Source organism: Nannospalax galili, unplaced genomic scaffold (genome assembly GCF_000622305.1).
Source record: "Nannospalax galili isolate Female #2095 unplaced genomic scaffold, S.galili_v1.0 scaffold518, whole genome shotgun sequence".
Classification (NCBI taxonomy): Eukaryota; Metazoa; Chordata; class Mammalia; order Rodentia; family Spalacidae; genus Nannospalax; species Nannospalax galili.
The window spans coordinates 3,760,192-3,769,910 of record NW_008342851.1 but is presented as its reverse complement, the minus strand read 5'-3'; the positions used below and the strand labels follow the sequence as shown (position 1 = coordinate 3,769,910).

Here is a 9,719-nt window from a genome sequence, read left to right as displayed (position 1 = left end):
AGCAAATCAGCTGACATCAGCTTTGGCCTTCCACCTGCATATATGCACACACTACAGTCATGTAAAAATGGCAGAAGTAGCAATACTTGTTCTGTATACAAAATCCCCTTGGTACTAAATGGTATACTGGCCTTTTAGCCTAGCCCTATGTCCCCTCCCTTTAGGAAGTACTGTCACTGGTTTCCTATATGTCTTCAGAGATTTTATTTCCATAAAACATGTTTGTATACATTTTTAGGAAAATTATTTAGAAGTAGAGCTGAGAAGATGGCAGTAAAGTGCTTATAAGGACCTGAGTTTGATTCCCAGAACTTACATAAAAACCTGGGTGTGGTAGCATGCTCATATAACCCCAGTACTGAAAAGGCAGAAACAGGCTCTCTGGGGCTCTCACTGGCCAGCCAAACCTACTTGGTGAGTTCCAAGCTAATGATAGACCCTGTCTCAAAAATAAGACGATGGGGCTGGAGAGATGGCTCAGCAGTTAAGAGGATATACTGCCCTTTGAGATGACCTGAGTCTAATTCCCAGCCCTCACATTGCTCACAACTACCTGAATGTAACTCCAGCTTCAGAGGATCTAATGCCTCTGGCCTCAGGCACTTGCACTGACATACATGCCACATGCACAAGCCACGTACATGACACAATTTTTTTTAAGGGGAGGGTAACTAGAGAGATGGCTTGGTGGTCAAGAGCACTGGCTGCTCTTGCAGAAGGTCCAGGTCCAAATCCCAGCACCCACATGGAACCTAAGAGCCATCTGTAACTCCAGTTCCAGGGGATCCAATGCCCTCTTCTGACCTCCATGGACACTGCATGACATGGGTGCACTTACATACATGCAGGCATAAAATTCTTCTAAAATCTATTTTTTTTTTTTTGTCTTTTTAAGACAGGGCCTCTCTGTAGCCCTAGCTGTCCTAGAACTCACTATGTAGACCAGGCTGGCCTTGAACTCACAGAGATCCTCCTGCCTCTGCCTCCCTAGTGCTGGGATTAAAGGCATGTGCCACCATGCCTGGCTAAAATCAATTTTTTTTTTTTTTAAAAAAAGGACCGTTTTTAAGATAGGGTTTCTTTGCTGCCCCTGCTGGCCTTGAACTTGCTATGTAGCCCAGGTTGGCCTCAGTCTCACAGAGATCTGCCTACCTCTGCCTCCCAAGTGCTGGGATTTAAAGATGTACATACAATGCCCATTGGTTCTATACTTTTTAATATATGTGGAAATTATATCTCAAACCACCCAAATTTTTTAAGATAAATGTCACCATTTTGCCAGGTTCAGTGGCATACACCTTTAATCTCAGCACTTGGGAGGCAGAGGCAGGTGGATCTCTGAAAGAGAAGCCAGCCTGGGCTACATAGTGAGTTCCAGGCCAACTGGGACTATAGGGAGACCTGGCTAAAAAAAAAAAAAAAAAAAAAAAAAAGTCACCATCTGTGCTAGTTAGCTTTAGTTGTCAACTTAACACACCTGGGTAGAGGGAGCCATAATTGGAGAATTGCCTCCATTGGACTGCCCTGTGTCTGTGTCTGTGGGGTGTTTTCTTGATTGTTTAGTGGTGTGGGAGGACCCAGCCCACTGTGAGCGGTGCCACCCCCAGCAGGTTGTTCTGTATTGTATAAGAAAGCAGGCTCAGCATAGGCCAGGGGAGCAAACCAGTAAGCAGTGTTCCTCCATGGCCTGTGCTTCAGCTCCTGCCTCCAAGTTCCTGCCCAGAGTTCCTACCCTGGGCTCCCTGATGAATTGTGACCCAGGAGATGTAAGCTGAATAAACCCTTTCCTCCCCAAGTTGGTATTGGTCAGGGTGTTTTGTCACAGCAAGAGAAACAAGTTCAGATTTAAAATTTGCTGTCTTAGGGGCTAGAGAGATGACTCGGTAGCTAAGAGCACTGGATGATCCTGCAGAGGACCTGAGTTTGGTTCCCAACACCTACATGATGGCTAACAATCATCCCTTACTCAAGATCTGATACCCTCCTCTGGCCTCTGTGGGCACTGCATGACACGGGTGCACTTACATGTAGTCAAAGCACTCATACACATAAAATAGATTTTTAAAAATTTATTGTTTTTGAGACAAGGTCTCCTTGTAGCTCCAGGTTGCCTAGAACTCACTATGTAGACCAGGCTGGCCTGTATCTCATACAGATCTGCCTGCCTCTGCTTCCCAAGAGCTAGAATTAAAGTCATGTGCCACTACAGCAGCTAATAAAAGTTTTAAATGATTTTTTAAGTAATTCCCATCTTAAAATGTAGTCTGCGGATGTGTCTAAGGGATGGAGTGTGTTTAGACGTACAAAGGTCCTGCCAACAATTCTCACAGCCCCCCAAAATAGAGTGTACAGTTCACATTTGTAAAAAGATTTATTTATATGTGTGTGCCTGTGCCCATGGAGGTCAGGAGGGGATGTCAGATCTCTTAGAGCTGGAGTTACGGCATTTGTGAGCTGCCCAATACAAGTGCCAGGATTGGAACTCTGGTCTTCTAACAAAGTAGTAAACGTTCTTACCTGCTGAGCCATCTCTGTGGCTTATACATTTTGAATTTTTAACATAGTCACATGGTTCTAGAATCACTAATTCTAGATCATTTTCATTACTCCCCTCAAAAAACAAAGATTCCCTAACCATTAGCAGTCATTTCCTATTCTCCCATTCTAGTCCCTTGCAGTAACTAGTGTATATCCTATATCTATGAGTTTCATATTTGAGACATTTCATATAAATGAATATAGAATATGTGACTGTGTCTAATTTCTTCTGCCTAACACAGTGTTCTCAAGAATAATGGCTGATGTAACATGTACTAGTACCCTGTTTTTTAATTTTTTTTAAATTTATTTTAATTTTATGTGTATGAGTGTATTGCCTGCATGTATGTATGTAAGTGCACCTGTGTTGTGCAGTGCCCGAAGAGGTTAGAAGACATCAGATTCCCTGGAACTGAAGTTACAGACAGTTGTTAGCCACCATGTGGGTGCTGGGTTTTGAACCTGGATCTTCTGCAAGAACAGCCAGGGCTCGCTCTTAGCTGCTGAGCCATCTCTCCACTTCCCCCCTCCTCCCTGTTTCTTTGTTTTGGGGTTTTTTTTTTAATCATTTTTATTTTATGTGTATGCGTGTACTGCCTGCATGTAGGTAAGTGCACCCGTGTCATGCAATGCCCACGGAGGACAGAAGTTGTTGGATCCCCTGAAACTGGAGTTACGGACAGTTGTTAACAGCCATGTGGGTGCTGGGATTCAAACCCGGGTCTTCTGCAAGAACAACCAGTGTTCTTAACACTGAGCCATCTCTCCAGCCCGCCTGTTTCTTTTTATGGTCAAATACTCTATTACATGGACATACCATATTTTGTTCATTCCATCGGTTGATAATTGTTTTTGTTTTGGTTATTATAATTCATAGCATATTATGACCATTCATGTACAAGTTTTTATGTAGATAAATGTTTTCAATTGTCTTGGGTATATACAATGAAGGAAATTGCTGTGTCACAAAATAACTATGTTTTTGTAGTCACAAGGTTATGTAATTATCAATGAATGCTAAAATCAAACCCAGGCTTTGGGCTGTGTATGGTAGCTCACACCCGTAATCCAGCACTTAGGAGGCAGAGGCAGGAGAATCTCCACAAGTACCAGGCCAACCTGATCTTGTAAGTTTCAGGCAAGTCTGTGCTATATAGTAAGACTAGACCTTGTGCAAAAAATAGAAATTAAAAAGAAAAAGAAAAAAAAGAAACCAAGGCCCTGTGTGTGACCGCAGGCAAGCACTCCACCACTGAGGTTCTATACTTGGCCAATGTGTAACTTCTCCAGGAAATGCCAAACTGTTTACTGCATGTTCTCGCAATGAAATTGGAACCCAATTTTCTACACCCTTACAAACACTTGTTACTTTCCATCTTTTTATTGTTGTTGTTGTAGCTATAATCTCTTACTTTGTTTTTAATTGTTGTAGCTATAATCTAATTTCTTATTTTGGTTTTAATTGCATGTCTCTAATGACCAATGATATTGAGCTTGTGGGGGTTTTATTTATTTAATGTGTAGGGTGTATTGCTTGCTTGTAGGTAGATGCACCCATGTTGTGCAGTGCCCTTGGAGGTCAGAAGAGGGTGTCAGGTCCCCTGGAACTGGAGTTACAGATGGTTGTTAGCCACCATGTGGGTGCTGGGAACCAAACTCCTGATTTTAGACAGTCTGGCTGTGTGTAGCCTAGCTGTTCATGAACCTGTTATCTCTGCCTCAGCCTCAAGTGGCTAGGAGGGATGATGCAGGTTGGTACCACTACACCTAATGTTGAACATGGTCATGTGCTATTATGTCATCTTTTACTGTTTTGGTCTTTTTTCTTTCTTTTTTTTTTTTTTTCCCTGAGACAGGGTCTCCCTGTAGCTCCAGCTGGCCTGGAACTCACTATATAGACCAGGCTGGTCTTGAACTCAGAAATCCACCTGCCTCTGCCCCATGAGTGCTGGGATTAAAGGCATGTGCCACCATGCCTGGCTCTTTTAGTGTTTTTTTTTTTTTTTTTTTTTTAAACAGGGTCTGCCTGTAGCCCCAGCTGGCCTGGAACTCACTATGTAGACCAGGCTGGCCTTGAACTCACAAAACTCCACCTGCCTCTGCCTCCCAAGTGCTGAGACTACAGGCATGTGCCACCACACCTGGCTTTCTTTGAGTGTTTTTTATGACAGAGTCTCACTATGTAGCTCGGGCTGACTTTGAAATTGTGACAGTCCTCCTGCCTCCCAGTACTGGGATACAGACGTGTGCCACCATGCCCAGATTTTCTTTGGTTGTTATTTATTTTATTTTATTATTATTATTAGCAGTAGTAGTAGTATTGGTCTTTTTGAGACAGGGTCTCCCTGTAGCCCCAGCTGGCCTGGAACTCACTATGTAAACCAGGCTGGCCTCGAACTCACAGAGATCTGCCTGCCTCTTCCTCCCAAGTGCTGGGATTAAAGGCATGTGCCACCACGCCCAGCTTTATTTTTTTATTTTATTTTTTTAGAAAAGATATGATGTAGCCAAGATTGATTGGCCTGGAGCGTTCAGTGTAGTGGAGGATGACCTTGAACTTCTGATCCTCCTCCTTTTACCTCTTGAGTGCTGAGATTATAGGCATACAACCACCACATCGTTTCATGTGCTGGGGCTCAAACTCAGGGCTTCGTCAATCACTGTAGGCAAGCACTCCACCAACTGGGTTATATCCCCAGCCCATGAATTCTTAATGATCTTTTATTTGTGGTGTATGTGTGTGTTTGTGGAGGTCAGAGGTTGACGCCAGGTGTCATCCTCTTAATTTATTTTCTACATTTTAGAATTTCTAATCTTTTAGTTTGTAGAATTCTACTGAGGAAGTGCCACAATTGAGTTAGTTGGTTCTCTGGTGGATATTTGTTTGTGGACTTTTACTATCAAAACACAAGGATGATAAGAACATTTATATAGTACTATGCCAGGCACTTTTAAAAACACCTATCAAAACTGAACCCTGGGGGCTGGAGAGATGGCTCAGTGGTTCAGAACACCAGTTGTTCTTGCAAAAGACCGGGTTGGAATTCCAGCACCCACATGGCAGTTAATAACTGTCTGTAACTCCAGTTCCAGGGGATCCGATGTCCTCTTCTGTCCTCCATTGGCATTGCAGGACACAGGTGCACTTACCTACATGCAGGCAATACACGAACACACATAAAATAAAAATAATTAAAAAAAAAATTAAGGTGAAATTAACCTTAATAATATATTTTAACTCTGTATGCTCAAAATAGTCTAAATAATGTTAAAACATATGTAAAAGGATATACCTTGACCAAGCAATTTCTTGCATTATCTCAGGATTGTAATATTCATATAATATGAAATTCAATCATCTTAACATACTAAGAACAAAAATATGGGATCATCATAATAGGTGCAGAAAAAGTACTGTAAAAATCCAATTAGAAAGTTAAAAAAAAAATCCCAGCAAACCAAGGTTATAAAGGAACATTTTTAGTTTGACAATGGGCATCTACACTGTAGACAGCATTGCACTTGATAAGAGGAATGTCGTCTTCCCTGCACGTGTGTCCTGGAACTCACTATGTAGACCAGGCTGGCTTCAAACTCACAAAGATCCGCCTGCTTCTGCCTCCCAAGTGCTGGGATTAAAGGTGTGCACCACCACGCCCGGCATAAAATATTTTTTTTTAAAAAAACTGAACCCTGAATTCACGCAGTCACTTGGAGGTAGGTGACTAAAGGTAATGGAACCAAACACAGAAGTTAAATGATTACATAGAGTTTATGTGCAAGACTCTATCCAAATCACTATGGAGGGTGAATGTCCCCAAGATAAACTCAGTTCTAAGTCATTTCCACATACCTAAGTAACTAAGGGAAATATAGACTAGAATTAAGAGGTTTATTACTGGAAGTAAAGAATTTATTTGATCTCTTTGTTTCTAAGCTACGTTACATTTAAACCCAGGAAAATGACAACTACAAAGTTTCCAGTTATTACGCGGGTGCTGATCTTAGGAATTAATACCCAAACCATGGCACTGTGGTAATGAAGTTGATGATCCAGCATGTCTGGGTGGGGTTAACAAGCCCTATAGCGCTTGTGATAGGAAATCCACAGGAGCAGGTCGCTGGCAGCTGCTCTCTAGAGGTTCGCTCTGGTTCTTTCCTGCTGCCACCTCTGCTCCTGCAGTTCCTCCGTTCCAAACCTGCCTTCTAGGTCTCTTACTGCCAAAAGTCTGCTTTTCAAGGTCTGCCTCTTAGGGAACCTCAGCTCAGGTGCATTTTTCTCTTAGTGTTGAAACTATTTAATTGCCTGTGTTGACGTCCACTTTGTCTAGGGCTTTTATTTCCATGTCGGCTGTCCATCCTGCTTTGGAGCTCAACTTGGAGGCGGACGGCTAACATCCGGTTGCATAGAGATCCGGTCGTGGGAGCGCTGGCAAGCCGCTGGCCCACCCGGACCCGGGCCCTTCCTGGTCCCAGGCGGCTGCCGTGCATCACGTGGCTGAGGACGCTTGGTGGCAGGGTGAGCGCCCTGAGGGGCGAGGGTGGCGCACGCAGCTCGAGCTTCGGGTCCTGATCCTGGGGGGGATGCGCAGGGGTGGGCTGGGAAGCTGCGGTGGGGAGGGTTTGCCGCAGACTGGTGGAAAGTGCAAGTGGTGGACAGATGGGTAAACTGGCCTTTCCGCTTGCTGCCAGCCTAACAGCCTCGTCTGACACTGAAAGTAGGATTTCAAAGACCCTGCTTCTTTTTCTTACCTCTGTTGCTTTTTATTAATTTTGAGCCTTAGACCTACAGCCCACTAAATGCTGTACAATATCCCGGTTTAGATCCTGAAACAAAAACAAACAGAAAAGTCCTCTAGAAAAACAGGAAATCCACGAAAGTAGTTAATAGCCTGAGCCCGTGGTTTTGTCTCATAAATGTACCCTAAAAATGCCAACTTTACAGGATTTGAATAAGGAATAAATAATTCTAAGTACTGCCTTTACAACTCACCATAAAGCTAAAATTATTCTAAAGGTAAAAGTTAACCTGCAGACAGTGAAGTGAAACAGGACATGGTTCACTAAGGAGGGCTGTATCAATTCTTTGCCAAGCTGGACAGGAAGTAGGGAGCTGTTTGACCAACTTATTTGCTAAGGCAGCGTTGTCAGACTAGTAATAGTTGTAGATTCTTCTACCTCATGTTTTCCCAGCAGGAATGTGCCTTCTCTGTCAATCCTGTTCACTGAATATCTTTGGAACAACTCTTAGGTATGAGCCAATGATTCACACTCCTTGCACTACTGGGAGCCATGAAATGATTTAGGACAAGAGATTATTAGATATGTTTCAAAATAATTTATTTGGGGGGCCTAGAGAGATGGCTCAGTGGTTAAGCACACTGACTGTTCTTGCAGAAGACCTGGATTCAAATTCCTGCACCCACATGATAACTAACAATCATCTGTAATTCCCGTACCAGGGGATCTATTGCCCTCTTCTGTCCTCCTTGGGCACAACAGGCCACAGGTGCACTTACATACATGCAGGCATAACACTCATACACATAAAAATAATAAATTATAAAAAATTGATTTGACAGCAAAATGTAGAATGGTTTGGGTAGATCAATTAAGAAATTATTTGTTTAACCCAGAAAAAGTAAACAGAAGTTCAACAGGAATTTAATATGGAAAAGATGATATGATATGGGGAGATCCTGAATCTAGAAAACTTAGCAACTGAAGGCATGTGATGCTCAAAGAAAAAAAAGGAAAATTTGATTCCAAAGTTTAACACTGAGTGTTTTGAAACATAGTTGACATATTTGTAAAAACAGAGACTCAGAAAGAGACCCAATTAGGGGCTAGGAAGAGATGAACTTGTTTTGGAACAAGCTGTATTTGTATTGCAGGCAGAATACCCAGCTGGAGATGTGTACTTAAGTGTGGTAAACGTTGCAGACAAATGTATACCGAAAGAACCAGAGGAGGAAGAAGCCTGTGCAAGCGGATAGGAAGGCTTAAGGCACAAAAGAGGGGGAGCTGGTTTCTTTCTAGGCTGAGAAGATCTGGTGTCCCAGAAACCCTATGAAGCAAGTTAAAGGCGTCATAGCGCCTGTAGAGTTAGAGGTTGTAGAATGAGTCTAAATCTTGAGTTTAGCAGTTAGCAAATCACTAGTTATTTTTCAAAGAGTTGTTTTCAGTGAAAAAGTAGGAAGACTGCTAATAGTCTGTAATCTTTTCATTCTGTGTCCTTTCTCAGTGGCTGGAGAACTGGTCAGGTAGCCAGATATGATTTCTAGTCCATCTGTACCCACTGCCTGCCTGTGTAATTCAGGACAGTCACGTATGTCTGGAATAGGAAAACATTTCTTAATGAAATCAAAAGAACTCTCTTATCTCTAAAAATCCTTAATAGGCCAGAGAACTAGTGTTCCATGGAACATACTTTGGAAAACATGGACATAGAAACAGGAGTTTAGTAGTCTGAAGACCCACACACACACACACACACACACACACACACACACACAAATCATATTGAATCCTTTTTCTCAATAAGCAAACAAATTAATGCTTAAATTCTTCCCTTTGGAGGAGGGTGTGATCTCATTTTGTTGCCCAAGTTTCTCTTAAACACATGCGCTTAAGCAGTCGTTCTGCTTCGGCCTCTTGAGTACCTGCACATAGACCATTGTATCTGGTTTAATACTCAAATTCTAATTATTTATTTGGCTGCTGTAGCCGATCTCAAATATGTCAATGGTATCCTACAAGACCCTGTACAGTAGTTATACCTAAATCCATTTTGGAGCCAAACAGTTCAGTGACTCATCCAGGATCAGAGAGCTGCAGTAATGGGCTTTAAGACAGACCTCCTGAGGCAGCACTTTCTGTTCCACATCCTGCTGCTTCCCTGATCAATATTAAACACATTCAACTAACTAGGTTTGTAATTCTAAGAAGTCCCAAAAGTAAAGTTTGATTCTTACTATGTCCAATATTAATACTACACTTGAAAGTTACATTTAAAAAAATAAGGAAGCTAGGGATATAGCTGGTAGAGTGCTCATCATGTACAAGGCTTTGGGTTCAAATCCCATCACACACACACACACACACACACACACACACACACACACACACCCAAAGGAAGAGTGAAAGAAAGGAAAAAGGAGGCTAGAGAGATGGCCCAGTGG

The 9,719-nt window shown here is 42.4% G+C and overlaps 1 protein-coding gene across 2 annotated transcripts in view; it reads left to right on the top strand.

Moving 5' to 3' along the window:
- The first annotated feature begins 6,733 nt into the window (after window positions 1–6,733).
- The window catches only part of Ccdc125 (coiled-coil domain containing 125), a 36,316-nt gene continuing 33,330 nt past the window's right edge, over window positions 6,734–9,719 (top strand). The window contains exons 1-2 of one of the 2 annotated variants that reach the window (XM_008838844.3): window positions 6,762–6,779; window positions 6,870–7,057. The gene's annotated coding sequence lies outside the window, so the exon portion shown is untranslated. Of the gene's footprint in view, window positions 7,058–9,719 lie in introns of both variants that reach the window. The other variant, XM_029566322.1, reaches the window with a different exon arrangement.